General features: G+C 34.7%; 1 pseudogene; it reads left to right on the forward strand.

Moving 5' to 3' along the window:
* Positions 1-1,763: 1,763 nt before the first annotated feature.
* Positions 1,764-25,378, forward strand: LOC111383698 (annotated as a pseudogene).

Below are 25,378 nucleotides of genomic sequence, written 5' to 3' on the forward strand. Positions count from 1 at the left end.
TAAACAAAAATGAACATAATTGTAGCCAAAGGCAGCAAGTCGCAGTGTTGCACTTGTTTAAAATTGATAATATAGTTAAACCAACAATTGCAACACTTGTATTGAGGGGAGATTGTATTATAGCAATGGCAACTTTAGGAATTTATGAACAAATTAACCAAATATACTCTCTTTATGAAACATATGTTCAGAACTAGCCTTTGTATTTTTTCACAGCAATACAAACATATGACAAACTCTATAGGGTCATTAAATCAAACTATATACACCCGTATTTCCATCCAAACTTTATTTATACATTCAAAAGTCGTCAATAAACATATAACTACATGTATAACTCTAGTAACATATCCTCTATTGAATATAAGGAAAAACCATTAGGAGCTAACATGTCTTACTATGAACAAGTAGCTAAGCAATCTTGAGCAATCAACGATCCTTTGAATATAGTGCTAAACTAGTGATACAAACTATAAAAAAAGGTGACATAAAGTCCAAAAAGTGACATAGAGTCCAAATAGTGACACAAACTATAAAAAATGTGACATAAAACCAAAAAAAAAAAAAAAAGTGACAAAACCACGACAAAGATACTTCATCATCAAAACACAGCAACGAGACTCCACAGTAAATACATGAATGTCATTATGATGAGAAAGTTATATCAATATAATAACATTTATTGGAATTCCCAGAACTTAAGAACAAAGGTTGTACTTTGTGGTCATCATACAATCACATGACCCACTATATCATTAGACAACTGTATCATACACACTCCACAATGTCCACCACAGCTTCCAGACCCACCAATCTTATGTTGTCTCCCATAATCTCCCCATGTCACTCTAATCTCAACAATTCAATAATCCCAAAATCCTATATGAAATATTCAATACCCATTTTCTCTTAGAAACAAAATCAAGGACCACAAAATAATGTTTCTAAATTCTATGAAACTTTGGTTCGTGTAGTGTTTTGGAATGTTGTATACATATTTCATTTTATACAAAACAAAAGGCATGGAACAAAACTAAAAAAGTCACATATGAAACATCAAAACCAGTAAAATATCAAAATCGGAAAGGAACAAAGAATAAAATGTACACATAAGATCGGAAGCTGAAAAAAATAATGCGACCTTGGGTTTATAAGATTTCTTCTTCTTTGAAGATGGTTCTTCATCAATATCTCTTTTCCTTTTCAGCCTACTTTCTCCAGCCATTATAGAAATAAGAGTTGAATTTTCGTATCAAAGTCGGCGTCGGAGTGAATAAGTCGAAATTGGACTCAGATTACTGGATTTTGATCGGAACGAGTTAGGGTTTCGACTATTTGGGATTTTTAGGGTTGGTATTTAAGATCTTCACAAAATGAGAATCAGAATGACTGAAATTGAACGTGCATTGAGGAATATAGAAATGAAATCGACAAAAATTCGTAAAAAACAAAGATCTGGAGTCACTTTTCTATGAAATGGGAGGAGAGTAAGAGATGAAATCGATGAAGCGTTTCTAGGAATGAGAGGAGTGGTTTTTGTCAAGTTTGTTTAAGGGTAGAGGTTTAGTTCATAATTAGACAGAAAATATTACTGTATTAAAAATGTTTAATTAGTTTAAAATGTATAAATCAAAATCCTTTTTTATAGGGTACGCAGCCTAATTTCCTCTAAAGGTAGTGGGCCTTAGGCCCAAATTTCTGGACGAAACAGCCCAAAAGAAAAACAAGCCGAAAAACAAAAACAATTTCATTTTTGTCAGAAAAATAGAAAAATAATAAAAATCTATTTCCTAAGAGCACTACACCGGACAACACAGACACTAGAATTAACTCCTTCAATCACCTGAACGATCACCGGAGCACCGACGGAAAATGACGGAATTTCTCGACTTAGAATTCCAGGACTCCGTCCGAATGCCATGGAATGTTCTCCCGGGTACAAAATCCGACGCGGCGAACTGCGTAATTCCGATCTCCGCCATCTACACTCCCTTAAAACCTCTCCCCTCCACCTCCCCGCTCCTTCCCTACTCCCCGCTTCGCTGCCGCAACTGCCGATCCGTAATAAACCCTTTCGCGATTGTCGATTTCTCCTCCGTTAATAAGATCTGGATCTGTAGCTTCTGCCTCCAGCGTAACTACTTCCCCCCGCATTACCAGTCGATACTCGACCAGAATTTGCCTGGGGAGCTCTACCCGCAGAACACCACGATTGAGTATGAGACGACGGCTACGAATGAGAAGTCGCAACTTGGGAGTAGTAACGTTTTCTTGTTTGTGGTGGATACTTGTGTTATTGAGGAGGAACTCGGTTTCTTAAAATCTGCTCTGTTACAGGTGCAGCTGAATTTTTAATTTTCTATCAACGGACTTTAAGGAGTAATATAGTTCATTAATTGATGTTACAAAATTTTCAAGAATTTCAATATTTCTACGTGTTAATTTATGGTATTTTACATATTTATTAATGATAATTATGCATGATGGATAGATTACAATATTCTTGAAATGGAATTAATATCCCAAAGGCCTTGAGGATGTTTTGGTGTTTCAAGAGCTTGAAATGATATTTTAGTAATTTTTTTTTAAATAACATCTTGTAAAAGATTAGTTGCTAGAGATAAAAGTAAGTTATTTATGTTCATATGTTCCACATATGCTCGATTGTTCTTAAAAGTCTTGACAGTAAGAATTTTGTTATATTGGCGAGGATAACTCTGGATGATTGTTTACTTCACTGAAATGTTATTGCGAGGAGATAAACCTTTAGGTGTTTGGATTTGATGAAGATATATAACTTAATACATAATCAAATTTCTTATCTCGAACTCTTCCAAATTTTTAGACAAGGCAATGCTACTACATTATGTTAGAGTAGGTAAACGGCCTTGAGTGCAAAATTCATTGCTAGCTATATATGAAAATCTACGTGACATTTCTGATAGAAAAATGGAATTTGGTTTCTCGGGGCACATCAAAGATATATAGATGAATAAATTGATTTGTCTCTCAATTAAATCCTTAACTTCTAGATGCAAGCATGTACTTTGAAGAACTTTTTCGATTATTTTAATGTGGACAGTGCATTCTTTCCTAAGAGAAGACGAAGACAAAAAAGAAGCTTGGTTTTTTAAATTTTACAGGCCCAGCTCATAATTTTACAAAATATTGGCATAACATTTGATTATATGCTTCTACAATTCTTTGTTCTATTTTGATATTATGCTAATATAAGGGGCTTGGGTTTTTTTTTTTTTTTTTTGAATGCCCATTTCATATCTCTACATATTATTGGGGGGATAACATTCGACAGCATGATACTTTCTGTTCAACTTCCGTGTATGCCTGTTTAAAGGATGATGATTTTATCCTCATATGCAGGTGTTGGGAATGGTACCTGAGAACTGTTTGATTGGGTTGATTACTTTTGGGACATATATACAAGTTCATGAGCTGGGGTTTGCACAGATTCCCAAAGTGCATGTATTCAGGGGGTCAAAGGAGGTGACTAAAGATCAGGTGTTAGACCAGATGGGCTTCTTTGCTAAAAGGCCAAGGCCAAGTACAGGTGTTATCGCTGGAGTAAGAGATGGGCTTTCACAGGAAAGTATTGCAAAATTCCTTTTGCCTGCATCCGATTGCGAGTTTGTTCTCAATTCAGTAGGTTCTTAAGCATGCATTTCCTGCCCATTTATGTTTATTGGAAAAATGAGTTTTGTGAAGAAATGAAGTGTGGTGTATGANAAATCATGTGCTCTAGTACTTCCAGAAAACATATTTTCAGTAAGTAGACCGTGTAGACCGTATGCGTTGTAGTATTTAGCCCCTGTTTGACAACTATTATTTTGGGAAAACAATGTTTTGAATAGTGATTTTAAGAGAGTGTGTGGTTAAAAAGTACGGAAAAGTTTTGGGTTTAGTTGCAAATTTTTTTATTGTGTGAATGTGATTTAAAATGAGTAGGTAGAAAAAGAGTTTTTAAATAATGGTTGTCGAACTGGGGCTTAATGTTAGTTTGCATAGCATCAAGAAGTTTAGGAGCGGGGATAAAATTTATTGTAGATAAAGAACCCAGCTTGTTCATAGTGACTTTTTCTTATCCCATCTAATATTGAAAAATCCTCTTTCCCATTGAATTTCACCATAATACTCTACAAAGTTGTCTTTTACTCTTCATTCTCCTGGGCACTAGATTTGTTTCTTTTTTGCTTTATTTCATTATTTATATTTGTAATTATATTTGCAGATTGTGTCCAAAATTCTGTCTGAACCTATGCGTTCTCACAAGGATCTGGACAAAGATTCTGCACCTCATTATCACAAAGCTGTAAAGTTCTATGGAGAACTTTCAAAGCAGCTTGTTCATCAGGGACATGTGCTAGATGTTTTTGCTTGTGCACTTGACCAGGTATTGATGTCCTTTGTTATGAAAAAGAGATGTTTTGATTTGAGTTCAAGGTTCTATGCCCTTTTTGTTATGTTATAAATTGAACCTCTTTGGAACTTTGAAATTATATGCTTGCTTGATTGGTCTTGAGGTTTTAGTTATCGTATTTTTCATCTCGCAGCAATTCTATACTACTGGTTCTGCTTATCTAATTTTCTTTATTGACTGGTATCTTACACTAGATTTTGATTCCCCGGAAAATTGAGTTAAAATGGAGGAGAAAGGGAGAAACAAAAGAATTTATACACTATAGTTGGCTTGTGTAAATGCTTAGAAAGGCTGCCCCTGGATTTTCTTTACAAAGCTGTAGACAATGAAGAACATAATTTGTGCAACTAGGAAAGGGAAAAATGCAGTAACTGTCCCCATTCTTTGGGGTGATTGCTAATTGGTTCCTCATTTTAATTTAATTGACTTACAGTTCCCTCGCTTCGGTTTTCAACGCAAAGAGCGAAAGAGTTTCTTTCAAGAGGTTCCATGTAAAACAAGTGTTGATTCCAGTGAAAAAACATTTTTGCCCTTCCAACCAAATGCTTACTTTCAATCAATTACAAGATAAATAGAAAAAGAAAAGATCAATGTTCTTCTTGCTCCATTTGACCCCCAACACCAGTACCCACTTGATTGCTTACTCTCCCACTGTCTAGTCTAGCCGCCGCCTCCCACATGCAGTCCTGTCGTCCTCCATTTCTCATTCCATAATCCAATTTATTCTGCACCCCAACATTGTCCTCAGATATCGTTATCCAAACCATGCCTCATGTTGGATGCTATGATGCTCGGACTCGGGTACGTATCCAAGTGTCGGATATTTTATTTTCTAAAATGTAAGATACGGGGACATGGTTAAAAAGGAACACGGGTATGTGTGTGTCTTTCAAGCTTCAATTTTTTTTACTAATCCAAGATGTCATTTTGAATAGACAAAAATCAATTGTTCACGAAGAAAGAAATGAGTATTGAATAAGAGGTTAAGATGAATAAAACAGAATTTCGGGGTTTAGTTTTCAATTATAGGAAGTTAATTATTAAATGTTATATAAAATAGAAAACGAGGGACTTGATTGCAATTTGGACTTTGTGGAGCACTGAATAGCATTATATGAAACTTATTTCTATTTTATACACGCAAAATCCTAAGCTACTAATACAGAGAAGGAAAGAAGGAATAAGGGAAGAAAAGGGAAAGAAAAAAGAAAGAACAAGAAGAGACAACCTAGCGCCGTCGCATTTCTCCACTCTCTCAGAAGCAGTGCTGGGTTTATAGAGTAGAAACGGGAAAGAAAAGGAAAAGGAAAAGAAAAAAGAAGCAAAAAAGGGCAAATGTTCGATTGAAATTTGGAGGACCCGACATATATTCTATACCCATACTCATGTCGTGTCGTGTCCGACACTGGTATTTCAACTATTTCGAAGAGTCTGGACATCAAAGGTTGGATGTAGAGATTCATGAAAAAATACAGCAAAATGGAGGATCAACTTTGCAGTGAATAATGCTGTGATTAATTGGTATGCATGGAAACACAGAACTTGTCATGAACCAAAAACAAAAAGTTAACATCACAATTCTGAAATTATAAAAATTGATGTGAAGTACGTAAAAATGATATGTTTTTTCATAAAGTAACAGCCATCAGAAATAACATGAAATGCAACCAGTTAATTTAATTCTGCAATTTTTGAAGAGCTAATACATAATTGTAATCACCTCAAAGTTAGATCAGCCAACTTTTTATCTCTACAATAATGTCATTATTAGGTCAATCAAGTAGATTAACTAACAAGTATATTCTAATGAATTAAGACATTATTCTGCACTTGTTAAATGTTTGTAGGTACAACTGACAAGAGCTCAAATTTGACAGTTTTCTACCCTTATGAAAGATGTGAGAATCGACAGAGAGAATGCTGTAGGTTCTGTTGGGTGGGGAGGGGGGAAGGATTGGGTGGGGCCTATAATTCTCATACTCAAGTACGTATAGGATATCAACAAGTTAAGTCGAGTCGAGCCAGCTCGTAAGCTGAAACTCGAGGCTCGGGCTCAATTCGAGTAAGATGGTGCAAGTTTTTTCCGGGTTCGAATCAAGCCGAGCTTTTGCTTGTCCAAAAAATCTAGGCTCGACCCAAGCTTTCGGTTGGGGTCTTACAGAGCCGAGCCAAGTCGGCTCTCTCTCTCTCTCTTTTTTATTTAAATTCATGACAATTCTAACACTTTTTTAAAAAAAAAATTAAAATTTGTGCCATATATATGAATTATAAATTAAATAAAAATTACAACCCTCCTTTTTTCGGGGTTGAGACCGCCTATAATCAACATAGGCGGAGTTAAGATTAAATACGAATAAAATATTTCGTGTACAATTTTTCTTAAAACAAATAATACATTTATATTCTATAGCAATTATTATAAAAGATATTGAATATGAGAGTAAAAGAAACTGAATATTAGAGCAAAGAAATTGAATATTGAAGTTGAAATTAAGCCCATGTTTGAATCTCATTAAATTACATTCTTTTTTCTCTTATTTTTAACCACACAATCTTCCATAAAATAATATTATATGTAAACCGAAAATTTTTCTTTCTTTTTCAGTCACCCTTTTTTCAAAAAAAAAAAAAACATTATTCTACCCATTTTCATTTCCAAAAAATGTGGGCCAAACGAGGGTTAAAATACTGTAAGTTAAAACTTACAACTAATTGAAGAAAGTTATTACGAAACTAAAAAATTTAACTCATATGTAGAGCAAAAAATATAATCGTTTTAATTAAGTTTGAAGTTCAAATTTGAAATTCTAAGGCTTGACTTACAGGCTGCCCCGTGTGGCTCGACGGCTCAGGCTCTAGCAGACGCCTCAAAATGGGGCTAGGCTCGAGCTTGAGCTCGGCCCCTCAGAGCCACGAGCTAGGCTGGCTCGGGCTTTTCCTTGGCCGAGCCATGGGTAGGCCAAGCCGACGAGCCATATTTACATCTTTAGGTATGTATCTAAGTGTCGGATATTTTATTTTTTAAAATATAAGATATAGGGATATGACTAAAAAGAGTCTAAATTTCTGAAACGGGTAGTGGGTACATCTTTCAAATTTCAATTTTTTACTAATCCAAAATGTCATTTTGAATAGAACAAAATCAATTGCTCAAAAAGAAAGAAATTGGTATTAAATAAGGGGTTAAGACAAATAAAGTAAAATTTTAGGGTTTAGTTTTCAATTATGGGAAGTTAATTACTAAATGTTTTATCAAAAAGAAAATGAGGAATTTTTAGTAGAGCACTAAGTAGTACTATATGGAACTAGGGATGTAAATTTGCTGGCTCGGGCAACCCATGACTCGGCCTAGGAAAAGCCCGGGTCGGCCTAGCTCATGGAGCGGAGGGACTGAGCTCAACACGGGCTGGCACGTGAGCCGAGCTTTAGGGAAAAATCATGATACCTTATCATGCAACTATTTAAGGCAGCAGAATGGCACCTACATGCCCGTTAAGGTAGCTATTGTAGTTGTTTTATGTCAATCTTTAAATTTGAAATTAGCATAATGGCACCTATGTGCCTGATGAGGTAGCTATTGTAGATGTTTTATGTCAATCTTTAAATTTGAAATTCTAATTTGAATTTTGAATTTCAGACTTAGTTAAAAGATCATATTTTTTTTCCTATGCATATGAGTTAAAATTTTGAGTTTCGTAACAATTTTAATTAGTTTTAAGTTTTAACTTTTAGTATTTTAATTTCAACTTCAATCTCCAGTTTCTTTGCTTTAATATTCAGTTTCTTTTATTATAATATTCAGTATCTTTTGTTATGATAACCACAGAATATAGATGGATTATTATTTTATTTTTTTTAAGAAAAATTGTATACAAAATATTTTATTCGTATACAATTTTAACATACATTGATTGTAGTCGGTTCTAAACTCAGAAAAAAGAGGAGGGTTGTAATTTTTATTTAATTTATAATTTGTATGAATTGCACAAATTTTAACCTTTTTAAAAAAATGTTAGAATTGGCACGAATTAAAAAAATCGAGCGGCTCGGTTCGGTAAGGCTCGAGCCAAAAGCTTGGGTTGAGCCTAGATTTTTTTGGGCGAGCAAAAGCTTGGCTTGAGTCGAGTTTGGAAAAAGCTTGCACCATTTTACTCGAGCTGAGCCAGAGCCTCGAGTTTCAACTTGGCTTGTTGATATCTCTATATGGAATCCATTTTCATTTTATGCAAACAAAACCCTAAACCACATTACAGAGAGGGAAAGAAGGAAAACAAGAAGGGAAAGAGAGAAGAAGAAGAGGAAATCTAGTGTCGTCGCCTTTCTCCACCCTCTTAGAGGCGATACTAGGTTTATAGACAGCAAAAATGAGAAAGAAAAGGAAAAGGGAAAAAAATGAAGAAAGAAGAAAAAGCAAAAAGGTGAAGTGTGTTTGATTGAAATTTGGAGGATCCGATATATACCTTATACTTATACCCATATTGTGTCGTTTTCGACAAGGGTACTCCAACTATATCGAAGAGTCCGAGCATCAGAGGGTAGAGGGTGGGACTGTGTAGTGAGTGCTGGAGAATTGGGGTTGTGCTTGGACATTGAGAAAGTGGGGGTGTTACTAAAGTTAGGGGGTTGGAGAACAGAGCTGGATGGTGGGAGGAGGGCGTTCATTTTTCTTTAGATTTACTTTTGTTTACTTGAAAGTGACACTAATATTGTCTTTCCACTGAATTAAGCCGGTTTCGGATGTAAACCTTCTGAAAGGATGGATTTGCCGTGAAAGTTGAACGTCAGGGATCCAGCTTCCAAAAAATTGAAACAGGGACCCAAGTCCAGTCACCCCAAAGAATAGGAATCATGTCTGCAACTTTCCCTCCAGCAAACGAGTTGGGATGGAACCTGCAATTGCTGCAACAGCTGAGGACATTTGACAGTGTAGCTCTTATCTAATAGTGCCATATGAACCTTTTGAGTATAGATTTGTTTTCCTGAAATTTTTGGGTCGTGGACATCAAAGGAGCTAACTAGTTTTTGTTAGCCTTTCTATCTTACCTTCAATGGTCTGGATAATAGGCTACCACATTAACCTTTTTTACATTGCTATAACAGTAAGCTCATTAGAATTGAAAGAAGAATAACTGCTTTAGTTCTTGATCGGAAAAATTGAGCGGCTTTCCGTGACATCTTTATCTTTAGCCATTCTCTCAAAGTTCATTTTTAATGAAGAAGGATTTCACATGGTTAAATTTTCAAAGGATATATAAAGTCATGCTGGTGTATGAACAAGTCCAATGAATTCGGAAGTTGGATGATAAGGACAAAACTAGAAGTGGGTACAGAGAAGATTTTAAGTGGGTACCTACCAAGTAGGGGTGGGCGTGGGTCGGGTTGGGTCAGGTCCAATATGATCGGTTTGATTAATATTCAACCCAAACCAACCTATGAAAAGATTGAAACCCATCCCAACCAAATGTCGGTCGGATTGGATTGGGTTGGTGGGTTTGGGACAACCTATCAACAAATATTAAAGTCGCCAAAATATTAAATTTAAAGCAACATTAATATAGTCTTCCAACAGCAATAAATTTCAAATATAAAATAGTACAGTTAATCAAATATCCATCAAAATAATTATCCAATAACAATTACATATCTAACTGCAAAGTTACAGTATTGAGCCAAAAAACTATTGGCATTTGGCACAAACAAAAATTTGCTGGCAGAAATTGTTGGAGGGTGCAAAAGAAGAACTAAATTAGATTCGAAATATGACTCATCAAGAGAAGGAAAACAACATCGTAAGCAACTATATGTGCTTCAGCAATCTGGTTTTTTATCCAACTGTTTAGTGATATCCCTTAGGTCATTCAAAGAATCCACACTTTGGCAGAGAAGTTGGCAAGCATGAAACTGAAATCAAAATGCTCACCTCAGTAATTTGATTCCAATAACCCATATTCTCTGTACCAACTAACCATTAAATAGCACACCGAACCCTATTAAGACAGTAATTTGATTCCTATAACCATTCCGCACTAGTTTTTTATAAAAACCAAAATAATTGAAATGCAAGTCAATTCATTTATAGAACCAACAACAGAAATTATATTGAGAAAATTATATATATATATATATATGTCTGTGTGTGTGTGTGTGTGTGTATTCTTGATGGATCAAGATTTCAAGAAACTGATTCAAAAGAACTTAAATCTTCATATTATTAATTAGAACATCACATCAAGAATTCACTAATAATATAATAATCCTTGAACCTATTGCATCAAATGAAAGAAAAAGCATTGCAAATTATTCTAAAGTTCCAGATATACAAGAAGAATTATTCCAAAAGGAAAAGAAGATAAAAGAAAGTAGAAAAGTGAAAGAGAAAATAAGCTAGAATGATGTCCTAATTGCTAACACTCTCCCTCCATAGTTCTCTTCTTCTACATCTCTTCAAGCTTGGACTACTCTAGCCACCACCTATGCCATGTACTTTAAAGCCCAGATAAATCCCAAAGAGAAGGATGACTTAGTGATGACTTAACATGTAATAAAACGAAAATCGGCAAGCAAAAACGAAGATTGGCCGTCGGTGTTGAAGATTGACAGCGGCTGAGGTTGGACTTGGGCAGGAGAGCAAGGAATGAAAGAAAAAAAATTGGGGCTGCAGCTTCTTAACTCTTCTGTCTTCACTCTTCAGTTTTTAAATTAAGTTATTTTTTTTAGTATTCGGGTCGGGTTGGGTGGGTTCTATCGGGTTTTTGGGTTAACCCGTCACCCGACCCAACCCAACCCGACTTGACTACTTTACTCACAAACCGAACCCACCTAAAAAATAAAAAAAAAACAACCCAACCAAGTTGGGTTAGGCGGTTTCGGTCGGGTTTTGCCCACCTCTACTGCCAAGGGTGAAAACTCAGTGGTTTCATGGATGGAAAGACACAATGAAATCTATGTGACATGAGAAGTCAGCGTACTTTTTACTTCTTTCTGATTTCTGACAGCTACTGGCCCTTTTTTGGCTAACTGAAACTAGGGAGGTGGTGTACTAGTGTTATATCAGATACTTGTATGGTAGATTTATCTGTTGGACTCATGCTTGCTCACTTCTTCTCATGGTCGACTTAGAAATTTAAGAAACTACTTAGCATTTAGACTATCCTTGTGCATAAGGTTTTTATTTTTCCCCCATATGTTTAGTACATGAACTCATGATTGGGTTGTGTTAGGTTGGCTAAATTTGTTGAATTATGTGTTTCATTCTCAAACTGTGCTTGTTACTGGGAATTGAGGAAATCTTCATTCTCCATGATACATCATCTTCATTGATTACTAGGTGGGGGTTGCTGAACTTAAAGTTGCGGTTGAGAAAACTGGAGGGCTCCTTGTTCTTGCAGAAAGTTTTGGCCATTCTGTTTTCAAGGAATCATTGAGACGTGTCTTTCAGTCTGGTGACCACAGTCTGGGGCTGTCATCAAAGTAAGGTTTGGATTGACTCTTTTCTTTCCACTTCATGCTACAATTTTATAGAATTACCTTTACTCTGAATTTCTTCACTCTTTACAATATTTATTTCAACTTAAAATGGTCTTGAGAGTCCTGAAAGGTTTCTAGTTGACTTAGTGCCTAATATTTTAACATTGTCATGTCCTTTGTACACACAATCATGATAATTTTGTAGATTGTGCATGGATGCTTTTCTGCTTCTACAGTTTAATGAGAAATGATTTCTTTTCAACTTCCTTGTTTCCTTGTGCCTACAAGGATTCAACAAAATGTTCTGAAGATTCATGTAATAAGACATGACCAAGTTTTATGATGTACACCAACCTCCGGTAACCCTCTCTTTATCCGGACTTGGGACCAGCTGTGAAGAAGCATAAGCAGATTAAAAAAACATTTTCACCAGTTTAGAGTAATGACGACAGATTACGGGAAATAATTGTATTGAGTTACAATTTACGTGATTTTATTTCTGAAGACAAGAAAGCTCGCAATGAAAAGGACAATGATGGTTCATTTTTTTTGTGGGACAACTACGACGAGAATCTGAAGAGAATAAAAATAGATTTGGATCGACCTCTGGATGCCCTTCACTCTGAGATAGGGCAGTTATTGTTTAATGACATGTCTGGGGAGGGCACAATCCCTGGGGTAAATTTTTGTGAGAGCTTCTTTGGCTGGACTTGGAAGAGATGAAATGATTTGAAACCTTTGAGTGATCTCCTATAGAGCGATGATGACAAGAGGAAAGGAGCTTATTATTTGTATCACAAACAGCTAAAGATCGTAGAATGATGAAGAGTTGGAAACAAGAAAAGATAGTGATGCGAAGGAGTGGGAGATCAAACAATTTCATTGGCTTTTGTTCAATATTTTAGATGTTACATACTTGAAACCATACAAGCAACGGTAGATGTAGATCTTGTTGAAAACAGGCACTGCTTCAAACTGAGGCAGAGGGTACAATGCAATTGAACGAGTTTTCAAAGTTAAGGTGGCCCCATTTTTATCTATTGCCATTTTCATCACTAAAAGCAAGTATGAAAGATTAAATTTTAGGGAAAATTGCAGCCGAGGTGCCAAACCTTTCGTTTATTAGCATACTTTGCCCAAACCTTTCATTTGTGCCACCGTGAGTACCACACCTTTAAAAAATGTGCAGCTCAAGTCAAAATTGACGGTTTACGTCTGTTTGACCACAAATACCGTTAGTTGACCCCAGAAATTAAAATTTTAATTATTTCCCCAAAATAAGGTAAGGTCATTCTGGACATTATACATTTTCCCTATTAAATTAAAAATTAGAAAAGCAAAAAGCAAAACCACAATCACCCACCCCCATCTCCTTCTTCCCCAAACCAAAACCACTCCACCCAACCTTAACCTCAGTTTCCATCTGAATAGGCTTATCTCTTGGCTCTGGGGTGCCATTTTCAGTCCCAGCATCAATTTTGGCATCTTGCATATTTTCATCAATTTCATTGGTAATTGAGGGAACAGAATCAGCAGAAGTCTCATCTGTTTCCATCTTCGTTGGTTCCTTTGCTGACTCCTTCACAACTGGAACTTACACTTCCTCCTCTTCCAACATCTTATGCACATAAAAAGTGTATTAATTCACCAAATAAATAAATAAAATAAAATAAAAGAACTAGCATCATAAACAAATGAAGAAGCTTTATCCAGAGAACTTACAGTAACCGACTCAACAGAGGCAATCCCATGGAGATTCAAACGTACTTTGACCTTCAACTTCGGTGCCATTTGGGCTGGCAATTTGTAACAGATTGAATTTTGCGGTGTGAATGGCTGCCGGCCATGAATGTGGTGGTTGGGTGGAGTGGTTTTGGTTTGGGGAAAAAGGAGATGGGGGTGGGTGGTTGTGGTTTTGCTTTTTGCTTTTCTAATTTTTAATTTAATAGGGAAAATGTATAATGTCCAGAATGACCTTACCTTATTTTGGGGAAATAATTAAAATTTTAATTTTTGGGGTCAACTAACGGTATTTGTGGTCAAACAGACGGAAACCGTCAATTTCGACTTGAGCTGCACATTTTTTAAAGGTTTGGTACTCACGGTGGCACAAATGAAAGGTTTAGGCAAAGTCTGCTAATTAACGAAAGGTTTGGTATCTTGGCTGCAATTTTCCCTAAATTTTATTAACTATACTGTGTTTTGAGTTACTTTATGGATTTCATTGGCAGCTGACCTGCAAAGCGAAACCAGTTTTGTTACACAAACGATTTCTCCTTAAATAACCATTATTTCTTGAATCAGTCTTACACTGGTCCGAAAGTTGGATTGCCAAGTCGACCCCTTAAAAGCTCACTAGACATTTAAGCTTTGGGACTAGATATGTTATAACTCCAAGGAATTTTCAGTTTTCTTTCACTAGTGTAGTTAATAAAGTACATGCTCACACACAAAAGTCTTCTGTTCTTACATATGGAGCCAAAGTACTAGCATGGCACTTTGGATTAACACATTACTCAGTCAAATTTTGTGACTCAACAGTGGTTATTTAGGATGAGCAAGTGCTGAATAATGTTTAATCATAATATTCTGTTGGATATATTGAAAATTAAACTTAAGAACATGAAGTCTATATCTTTTCTTTTGAATACGAAAGAAAACTATTATATATCTTTCCTTATGAATTCTCTGTAGCCAAGGAATTTATAATTCAATAAATGTCCAACCAACCTTTCAATATCCATCTTTACTATGACCCACTTACATAAAGAAAACCACCACACAATATAAATCTATGTTTTCATTATCTAGCATTTCACTTCTCTTCAGGTTCAAAGACTAGCATTATTTTTCATTTTTCCTTTTCATTTTTTTTTAAATTGCTATTTTATGACATGGTAAATCCTTCATTGTAACACACAGATGTAGTTCGACTACTTGGGGTCTAATTTTGTACGCTGGATGATTCTGCCATTAATATTGATACATGCATGGGCATAACCTGTGCAGAGAATGAAAAGTAATTGGAATTTATACCGTCTAAAAGGGGCAAGTATTAATTCGGGAATGTAAACTACAGAATATGGTTAGTGTATCTAGAAATATATGTAAATTTATAAATTAGCAAAGAGATGATTCAATAGGATGTTTTCTCAATAATTTTAAATAAATTGCTATTTTATGACATGGTAAATCCTTCATTGTAACACACAGATGTAGTTCGACTACTTGGGGTCTAATTTTGTACGCTGGATGATTCTGCCATCAATATTGATACATGCATGGGCATAACCTGTGCAGAGAATGAAAAGTAATTGGAATTTATACCGTCTAAAAGGGGCAAGTATTAATTCGGGAATGTAAACTACAGAAGATGGTTAGTGTATCTAGAAATATATGTAAATTTATAAATTAGCAAAGAGATGATTCAATAGGATGTTTTCTCAATAATTTTAAATTTTTGATCCTTCAATAAAACTATTAGAAGAGTATTTCAATTCAACTTTTATTAAGTTAGGTAACATGGTATGACCTCGAGTATAAGCCATTGTTTTATTTTGATTTTTTGAGAAGTGAATTTGTGAAACGTGATTTTTTTATAATTTAATTTAATTTAATTTTATTATTTTATTTTTTGGGGAGAATGGTATTAGGGAAGTGATATAGGTTCACGTGCAAAAATATTTTGTTAGAAGAATAAATTGTTGAAAATGAGTTTGATGAAAAATGAGTTTGAAAAAACAAAAATCAAACAAAGGTTAAAATTTTCTGTTGTTAAGGTTTTATTTAGACAATACAAAATCAAAAACATATTTAGTTCTAAGAGAGATGAACATTTATTTTAATGCCTCCGCATAATATTTGCTTGAAATTTGACGTTGCCCTTTTTCTAACATTGAAGACCAAGATTTCCTTTGAAGCTCCCTTGCCTGAAATAAGTAGCTGATATGCTGCATCCTCCATCAAAAATCATTGTTTATATTAGATGTATTATATTTCATCGATACTTTTTGTATAAGTTTTATTATGACGTGAATATATGACAATTATTTGATCACAGCATGTTAATGCTTTTTGCTCCTGAAATTGATGGTAATACTACCTTCTCAACGTGTATTTCTTCTTTTCTATGTCTAATAAATATTGCCATTATGCTCAACCAGCAGTATGCTTAACTAGCATTTAGTTATCTGGATATCTAATTACTATATACAGAAATGGGTTAGATAGATGCTTGATGAATCTTATATAACTACGTGGTTTATCTAGTGTGCAAAGTTTGATCAAGTCAGGAGGCAGGTGTTACTCTCAATTATTTTGTTATTATTATACTGTGTAAGGTTCTCTAATACATTTATCATATGCAGTGGTATATTTGAGATTAGTTGCTCAAAGGATATCAAAATTCAGGGAATTATCGGCCCATGTGCATCACTTGAAAAGGTATGACCTATAGCTTTTGAATGATTTTCCAAATCTGCATCAGGCTGATGTTTATAAATTTGTGGGCTTGTGCAGAAAGGTCCTCTGTGCTCTGAAACTGTAATTGGGCAGGGAAATACCACTGCATGGAAGTTGTGCGGCCTTGACAAAACTACTTCGTTATGCTTAATATTTGATGTTGTCAAGAAAGAGTGCTCTGATGCTATTGCTCAATCAGAAAACAACCAGTTCTACTTTCAATTTTTGACTTAGTAAGCATATACTAAGGCTCCGTTTGTTTCTCATTTTTGTAAGAATGAGAATGAAAAATATAGCTGTTATGGATCACACAAGAGATAGAAATTCAAATTTGGTGGCTTGATGTGATGGATAATGATCATATTTTTCATTTTCATGGAGAGAGAATGGGAAATAAACAGGGGCTAATTATATTTTGATAAATTATGAGAAAGCAGCCTGTTCTGCTTTTCTATATAGAGCTTCTCTAAATTTTTGTAAATATCCTTCTCCAGTTATCAGCATGGCAGCGGGCAAATGAGACTTCGTGCGACTACTCTCTCCAGAAGATGGATTGCTGGACCTGGAAGCAAAGAAGTAAGGGTTATTGTTGTTTCCTTTTCTTTTGTGTGTGTGTGTTGGGGGTGGGGGGTACGTCATCAATACAACTACACTGCATTAATGTCTACCAAATGTTCACCCTGATTAAAATAAAAATATCTTATCTACAGGAGTAATTTGTATGATCTAATTTATATGCGGTAAACTGAACGCGTAGAAGTTCCTTCTAGTAACCAGAGCAACACCCCTTCTCTTCCATCGCCCCATAAAGGAAAAGAAAGAAACAATATCTCCTTGGACGCAGGTGTCAATGAGATCAATAGAGACATGGAGATTGAAGATAACAAAGATGATGAAAATCACGAATATTGATGAAGATTATGACTCAACATAATTATATATATGATTATAGTCACCATATTTATGTTGATTACATCTACAATATTTAGATAGATATTATTTCTATATAATGTAAGAAATCCCAATGGAAAATCATTTAGTCAAAAGTTTGTCATGGTATCGGAGCCTACCTCATAGATTTTTACTGAATCCTTGGTTTTCTTTGGGCATAACTCAAACCTTTGAGGTTGTCGGTTTCTTGTGGTTGTCCAAAGTTGACAGATTTTTTGTTAACGTATGATTCTTGTGGTTGTCCATAGTTAAGGTGTGATTCTTGTGGTGGTTAATGGTTAATAGAATTTTTGTCAACGTGTGACTTTTCGGTGTGTTGAGTTCTTTTGTGGGGCTTAATTTGGAAGTGTAGATTGTGGCCCGTGCGTGTTGTTATTTTTGGGTTATCCATTGGAGTTTGGCCTTTTGAGTTCTTTTGTACATTATTCAACAAATTGATGATGCTTGATCATCCAACAGCAATTTGAGGGGATGTCAATAAGATCAACACTGATCATGGAGAATGACGAAGATCACGAAAATTGATAAAGATTATCACTTAACATAAATATATTCACCATATTTATGTTGATTATATCTACCATATTTAGATTGATATTATTCCTATATAATGTAAGGAATTCCAATGGGAAATCATTCAGTCAAAAGTTTGTTAGCAGGAAGTTTTTAAACACGTGATCTATTCCTTTGATCATGTAAGAAGTTAACTATCTCCTCTGCTGGTACTTTTTTGTGGGCAAGGCATGTACTTTGATACTATGACAAATCAGGTTGGAGAAAACACAAGGATTAGCACAACATGGGTTGATGTCCCAGCAATTGGAATACGGCCATGACAATTAGTTTCTTTTGATATTTCCTCATTTCCTTGATACTAGCTTTACTCCCTCCAAGTTCCTTATTTGGCCTACTGGAGTGGCTCAGTGAAGGACTGCTGGACTGGAAAATGGGGAAGAAAGACAGGCTTATATACGCATGCCAGGGAAAAAATAATTCCCAAAATTTTATTTTTGTACACTATCAAAAGCATCTTCCATTTTTTTCCCTTCTTCCGAGGTGTATTAAAATTCTGTGATTCTTTCTATTCACTACTGAATATGGCTAACTATGTCTTTTGGATTCTTCTGTAGGAACTAATTTCTGGATTTGACCAAGAAGCAGCTGCTGTAGTCATGGCACGCCAAGTTTCTTTCAAAATGGAGAACGAGGTTGTATACTGATGCCTTTTTTATGTTTAGTTGGTTGAAAGGAAGCTTGTTTCTTTATGTTGTGCTTGAGCAAGGAAAATGTTAGTAGAATTTTGTCGTCGTTTTGATCTTAGTATTAATGTGGAACCATTTGACATTTCCATAGGATAAGGTGACCTTTGATGAAGCTGATTGCAATTTCTTTACCTTGAGGATCGAATTTCTCTGCTGATAATTTGATTAAGATTTTAAAATTTGCTAGTTTGGATTTTTAGTTTATCATGTTTCCACTTTCTGCAATCCATGGAGAGATCATATAAGATACATGTAAACTTGATGATTAGGTATTGCATTTGAACTTGAACATGCTTTTGTCCTCCATGTGATGATTTTATGCTAATTCTTTTGCAGACATCTTTTATACATAATGTATTTTCTGCGAAATGTCTTAGTTCCTGGATATATGTTAGTCCAGTCTCAGCAACTATTGAGGCTGAAGCATGTTCACTATCAACTTCGAAATTTAGATGAAACGTTGTCACAAGTATTGACAAATATATCAGTTCTCTAATAATGTATAGAGTTGTAGACTCCGTTGATGGTCATTATGTGAAATAGATGCATTTTTGTTGAGTTTGTTATAATTTACACACTTAGTGCACAATAATTTACCCTTCTCCCTGGTATTTGACATTTGCCAAGTTTTTTTCCTTGGTTCCACCACGACAGATTTCCTTATCCATTTTTGATGTTCCTTGCAGGCTGAATTTGACCCCATAAGATGGTTGGATAAGTCATTGATTCATATATGTTCTCGGTTTGGGGAGTACCAGAAGGATACCCCAACTTCTTTCACCTTATCTCCTAGATTTTCAATATTTCCTCAGTTCATGTTTAATTTACGACGTTCGCAGTTTGTCCAGGTACATGATAATCTTCTTTATATGTATAGATTGTTCCTTGTACACATTTTACGTGACAGGAGAGAATTTTGTTAGAGAGAAATGGAGAGTATGAAAAAGGAGGGTAAGATATTCTCTACTGCCAGACTGGAAAACAAAAATTGCATGTAGTGTTTAACTCCAAAAGCGACCCAGCTTTTTTGTGAATCTATTGAAGTTTACCCAGTGGAACCTCCAAAGAGATGCAAAGAAAATTATTCTGTTACTATGTGACAGATAGAAAATTACATATCAAGATTATGCCTCCGTATCATTAAGATCTCGCAAAAGGTTTGAAGTTCTGAGACAGAGAAAGGACATCACTAGTGTAAAAGAATTTGAGACATATACGCATTAAGGAAAGACACATAAAAACAAGGGAAAACAGAGCATCTCCTGCAAATCAGATTCCTTATGCACATTTACCTCACGTATTGTGGCATTGTTCATAGATTCAGCTTTACAATTATAAACTGTAAAATCTTATTTCTCGAGCTTCAATTTTGACTTTTTCTGATACAGGTCTTTAACAACAGCCCAGATGAGACGGCACATTTTCGAATGATTCTCAACAGAGAAAATGTAGCTAATTCAGTCGTAATGATTCAACCCTCATTGATCTCTTACTCTTTTCATTCTGGACCAGAACCTGCTCTTCTTGATGTGGCTTCCATTGTTGCCGATAGAATCCTTCTTTTAGATTCATATTTCACTGTTGTCATATTTCATGGATCCACTATTGCTCAATGGCGAAAAGCTGGATATCATGAACAGCCTGAACATCAGGTAACTAGATGTAAAAACTAATAGCACATGCATAACCTTATCCTCGCGATACTTTTGAAGTATATATCATCAATAGTAAACCAACACAAAATAAACAGATGAGAGGAAGACGTGCCTGGTATCAAGCATTAATATGTGAAGATTGATTTTGTATAGGTATTGAGTAATCTTTTATCACAAAAGTAAAAATAAAAATGGAAATGGAAGGGTAATGGTACCATCCTAAACTCCACATGAACTTTGTTAATTCTTATTATTTGCGACTGGTAGACTTTTTTGTGAGAATAGCGAAATAGAATCTTAAAACTCGTTGCAGTTTATGAAGCTGTTTCAGTTTTGGTGATGTTCATGGTTGCAACCTCTAGGGGAATATTACTCTCCCATTAAGATAATAAATGCTGTGAATGATACTATAACAAAGGGGCTCTTACTCTTGTCCTTGGTTATCTGAAAGATCAAGATTAATAGATAACTTACTATATCTTTTACTGTTGGACAAGGAAAATTTTATTCTCCAGATTAATGATTTTTGTTTAAGTTTTTCTGAATTTTTAGGATGACTCAGATCCTAAGTTTAACTATATAACCATATATAAGCTAGAATCTAAATCAAAAAATGCAATTCAATTATGTTAAAGTAATTATTGTTGAAAGACGCAAATTGTGCAAACAAGTGGAAAGAAGTGGTGCGGAAGCATTGAAAAATTCTTGTAATAAGAATTACATAATAATTAAAAACAATATTTGAACAATGAAGTCACGTATATATTGAATAATAATTGGTTGTTATTGAAAAGTGTACAATACTCCTATATTTATAGGCAAATTATCTCCTATTCTTAATAGTATTAGGAAATTGAAATAAGGAAACTAGAAAACTAATAAAATTCTAATATAATTAGAACTCCTATTCTACTCAATAAGAAATTATAGTCTTAATTAAATAAAATATAAACGTCTTATTACAAGAAAACTAAAGAGAAAATACAGTCCTAAAAAAGATAAAACATATTAGTAGTAGGAATGTACTACATCAATCCCCTCCATTTGAAAAAAAAAAACTCGTCCTCGAGTTTTGTTGAAGAAAGAATTCTTGATAACTTGTGTGTTTTGTAACTTGGTTGGGACTCGAGGAAATTCTCTAGCCACATGTTGCCGTGTTCTATGTTTGTTGAAACAACTAACATTCATAGCAGTTAAAGTCTGTAAATTCTTGTCAGTTTGTTGCTCTATGGGTTCGCAATTCCTTTCAAAACTCAACGCAATCAACATCTGAGTGATGTTGTGAAGGGTTTCGTCGATCCTCTCAATTCGTTGTTCGAGCTTATCGAGCCTTCATTCGTCGTCGATGGTTTGGTTGCCACCAGTACCTTCATTGGCCATCGGATTAAGGCTTGCTCTAATACCAATTTTGGCGCGGAAGAGTTGAAAAATTCTTTTAATAAGAATTACATAATAAATAAAAACGATATTTAAACAATCATGTCACGTATATATTGAATAATAATTGATTATTATTGAAAAGTGTATAATACTCCTATATTTATAGGCAAATTATCTCTTATTCTTAATAGTATTAGGAAATTGAAATAAAGAAACTTGAAAACGAATAAAATTCTAATCTAATTAAAACTCCTATTCTACTCAATAAAGAAACTATAGTCCTAATTAAATAAAATATAAAAGTCCTATTACAAGAAAACTAAATAGAAAATGCAGTCCTAAAAAAGATAAAACATTTTAGTAGTAGGAATTGTAGGAAATTATTAATTGTAGTAGGAATGTACTACATCAAGAAGGATAATAATAATCATATTGTTTATTTTCATTTTCTTATGGTTTATTATGATTTTGAATCTTGTCACCTTTGTAAGCCCTCTTATATTTCATGATAGTTGTTTTTATTGTAGTCTTGTGCTTGTTCTGGAAGTTTGACTAAAAATGTATTTTGATGTAAATGGACTACACCCTATATGACATAGTAAGAACTAAAACTTTTAGTTGAATATTAACTAGCATTTCGAGATATTTATAATTATTCAGCCTGCTATTGTTTTTTAATCTATGTTAGATGCACAACTCCATGTATTGACTAGCATGTTTGAGGCCTATTTTTATTGAAGAATGTATTTTGGAATGGGAGATTGATGGAGAATGTGTGGTTAAAAAATAAGTGAAGTTTTAGGTCTGTATGTAATATTATTTTATTAAAAAATGTGTGGTTGAAAAAAAGAGAGAAATGTATTTTGAAAATAATGAGGATCGAACAAGGGTGACCATTTATAATGTTTATTTTTGTGTACTTCAAGCAAAATTGAGAAACCCTTAAGTGTTGGTTTTATATCAAATTTCTACTCTAGTATAGAAATATTGACTCTATACTGATTATAGCTGTTCATCATGTGTATTATGTACTTTGACGAAAATGAGAAACCCTCAAGACCTGATAGCCATTATGATTTGTTTTGGAATTGTGATCACAAATTTCTGTTGCATAATCAATGAATCTGTTAAAAGCTTTAAAATTGATTCTTGTAATGCATAATTTGAAACTAACCGTAAAGCAATATTGGGGTAATTATCATACCCTCTATACATTTAAAACATGAGCACATTTTATTCTTTTAACAAAATCCACTCTCGTCCCTTCCCCAACACAAAGTTATCATGGATGAGCACAATCAGGAGGCTTTGTTGGTCTAGAGGGAAGTTTGTGGATATCTCAATAAATTAACCATATCGGTTATGCAGCTACATCCATTCATGAAGGTGTTGCTTTATTTTATCCAAGTCAAATAACTGACTCTGGGTTCTGGATGGATGAACTTGAGTAGCTTGTTAGGGGAAGATCTGCCGCTGTTAATTTGCATCTGAGCTTAACTTGATGGGTGCAATTCAATTGTTTACTATCCTTGCAGGCGTTCACTCAATTGTTGCAAGCTCCACGAGAAGATGCAGATGCAATAATTAAAGAAAGATTTCCAGTACCTCGTTTAGTAATTTGTGATCAGCATGGTTCTCAGGTAAATATTCTATATTTCCACAAATGCGTACTGGGCATAATCTACACCTTGTTCACATTTTACACCTTACTAATTGTGACATGCAACTGGCTGTCAGTGAGTCACTTCAACTGTCCAGACTAATTTATTTTTTTCTTTCTTTTCTATTTTCTTTTTGCATGCTTAGAAGTTGTCTTGGAATTCATAAACTCGTAAATCTTTGATTCTAGGAAATCACTTGAGGCAGGCCTATTTGAACTTGTTTGATGTTCAACTCCTTTTAGCGTTAAATGACCTGTTAGTTTTGTGGGAAGGTATGCATCTTGTTTATGATTAACTGGGACACTAGCATGTTGGAAGTAGAATGGTGCCTCGCATACTTAGCTTTTTGGCGCGCTATATGCTGCTATGTATATGCTTGCTCGGAAAAAGGAGCATTGGAATGGTCTTAACTCCTTAATATTTAGACGAAAGAAAAAAGAAGGAAAACATACCATTTCCCATCAAAAGGGAGTCATTATGGAGTTCTTGTTGCAGTATCTTATGTCTTAAAAAATGATTAGTACACACTTTGCTTTCTGAATCCATGCCTTCTTTAGTCTTAGTTACCGGGAATCCCCTCTGCTTTAAGTGGAACTCGTAATACTTTTCTGTCATTCAGAAGAGGCCTGTACCTTCAGTTCAAATACTTATTAGAATAGCATGCTTTGGCGAGATCTCTCTTACTTCTCTCTCTGCCCTTCAGAGATTGCCGAACTTTTCCTTCAGTTCAAATTACGTACACCATCCTATGAAACATTCTTCTCTGCTTTTGCCTTTCTTATTTCCTCCTCTCTCCCTTCCTGCCTTCCAGACAACGTAAACATGATGTTAAAATCAATTATTTACACGTACAGTTCCATGGTAGAAGGCATTTAACAATTTGATAGGTACCATAGCGGAGCAGAAACTCTGCAACAATTCTAAGCTTTTTGCAAACTAGAATTCCTGATGTCTTCGATATCCAAGCTTTTAGGTCTGAGAAATTGTAGCATTTCTATTATTTACATTTAAGGAGGTATAATGTTCAAACTTGTGATTGATGTCAAGGGATGGGATAAATTCTTTAGGCGCGATCTTAAAGCAACAGAGGAATCGAACTACTATTTCAGTCTTCTTCGATTTCATCACTAGGCATACATGAATGAGGAGAGCATCCTTAGAGAAACGAGAGAGAAAAAGCAGAGAATTCGAGGTTTCTTCAGTTTTGTGATCAACAGTTTGGTTAACTTGTATATAAAATAGAACTTTGTTACTAAAGCGTATGTGGAGTGAAACTTCTTTACTTATTTTCTCTAAGACACTTTAATTTTTCTTAAAAATTGATGGAGCAAATTGAGTTGCGAGTGTTTGGGAGAGCTACGGAAAGACATAGTATTATCACTATTTCTGTAACTGCTTGAGGTTAATATTCTGTTTTGGTTTCGTTCCATTTTACTAAAATTTGATTTTTCAAGAGATGAGTGGTGGAAAATTGGATCCTACGAAATATGTGGTTAAAATTAATGTTTGACTTTGAAAAGTAACTCTAGCAAAATGGAATGTAACCGAAACAGAGGCTAATTGTGAGCTTTAAACATCTGGATTAGTAGTTCAACTGTGAGCTTTAATCATCATCTTTTATTTTTCAATTTTTTTGGGCGTAGGTGGGTGGGGAGTTGGGGGTGTTGTATCATGAATATCTTGATTTAGCATCGTGTTACGTGAAATGGACCTCAAGTTCTATAGAAATAATAATGTAGTTTTGCTGATTAGAATGAATTATTTGCAGGCTCGTTTTTTGCTTGCAAAATTGAATCCTTCAGCTACGTATAACTCTGATGTTCCATCTGTTCCTGGAGGCGATATCCTCTTTACAGATGATGTCAGCTTTGAGGTCTTCTTGGATCATCTTCAGCGGTTGGCAGTTCAATAGAATCTCTCTTACAAAATTGTCGGAGGTTAGCTTTTAGATAATAGTACAACCAATTTTGTTTAACTTATTTCTCTGAATTGTATGTACAGTTACGTGTACAACTGGTTTTATAATCTCCTTTGAGCTCACTTATTTGCAAGAAATCTTTGATTGGGATCCTAATAATGTAGACTTTCCATGATTTTATAGGTATT

Source organism: Olea europaea, unplaced genomic scaffold, assembly GCF_002742605.1.
Source record: "Olea europaea var. sylvestris unplaced genomic scaffold, O_europaea_v1 scaffold274, whole genome shotgun sequence".
Lineage (NCBI taxonomy): Eukaryota > Viridiplantae > Streptophyta > Magnoliopsida > Lamiales > Oleaceae > Olea > Olea europaea.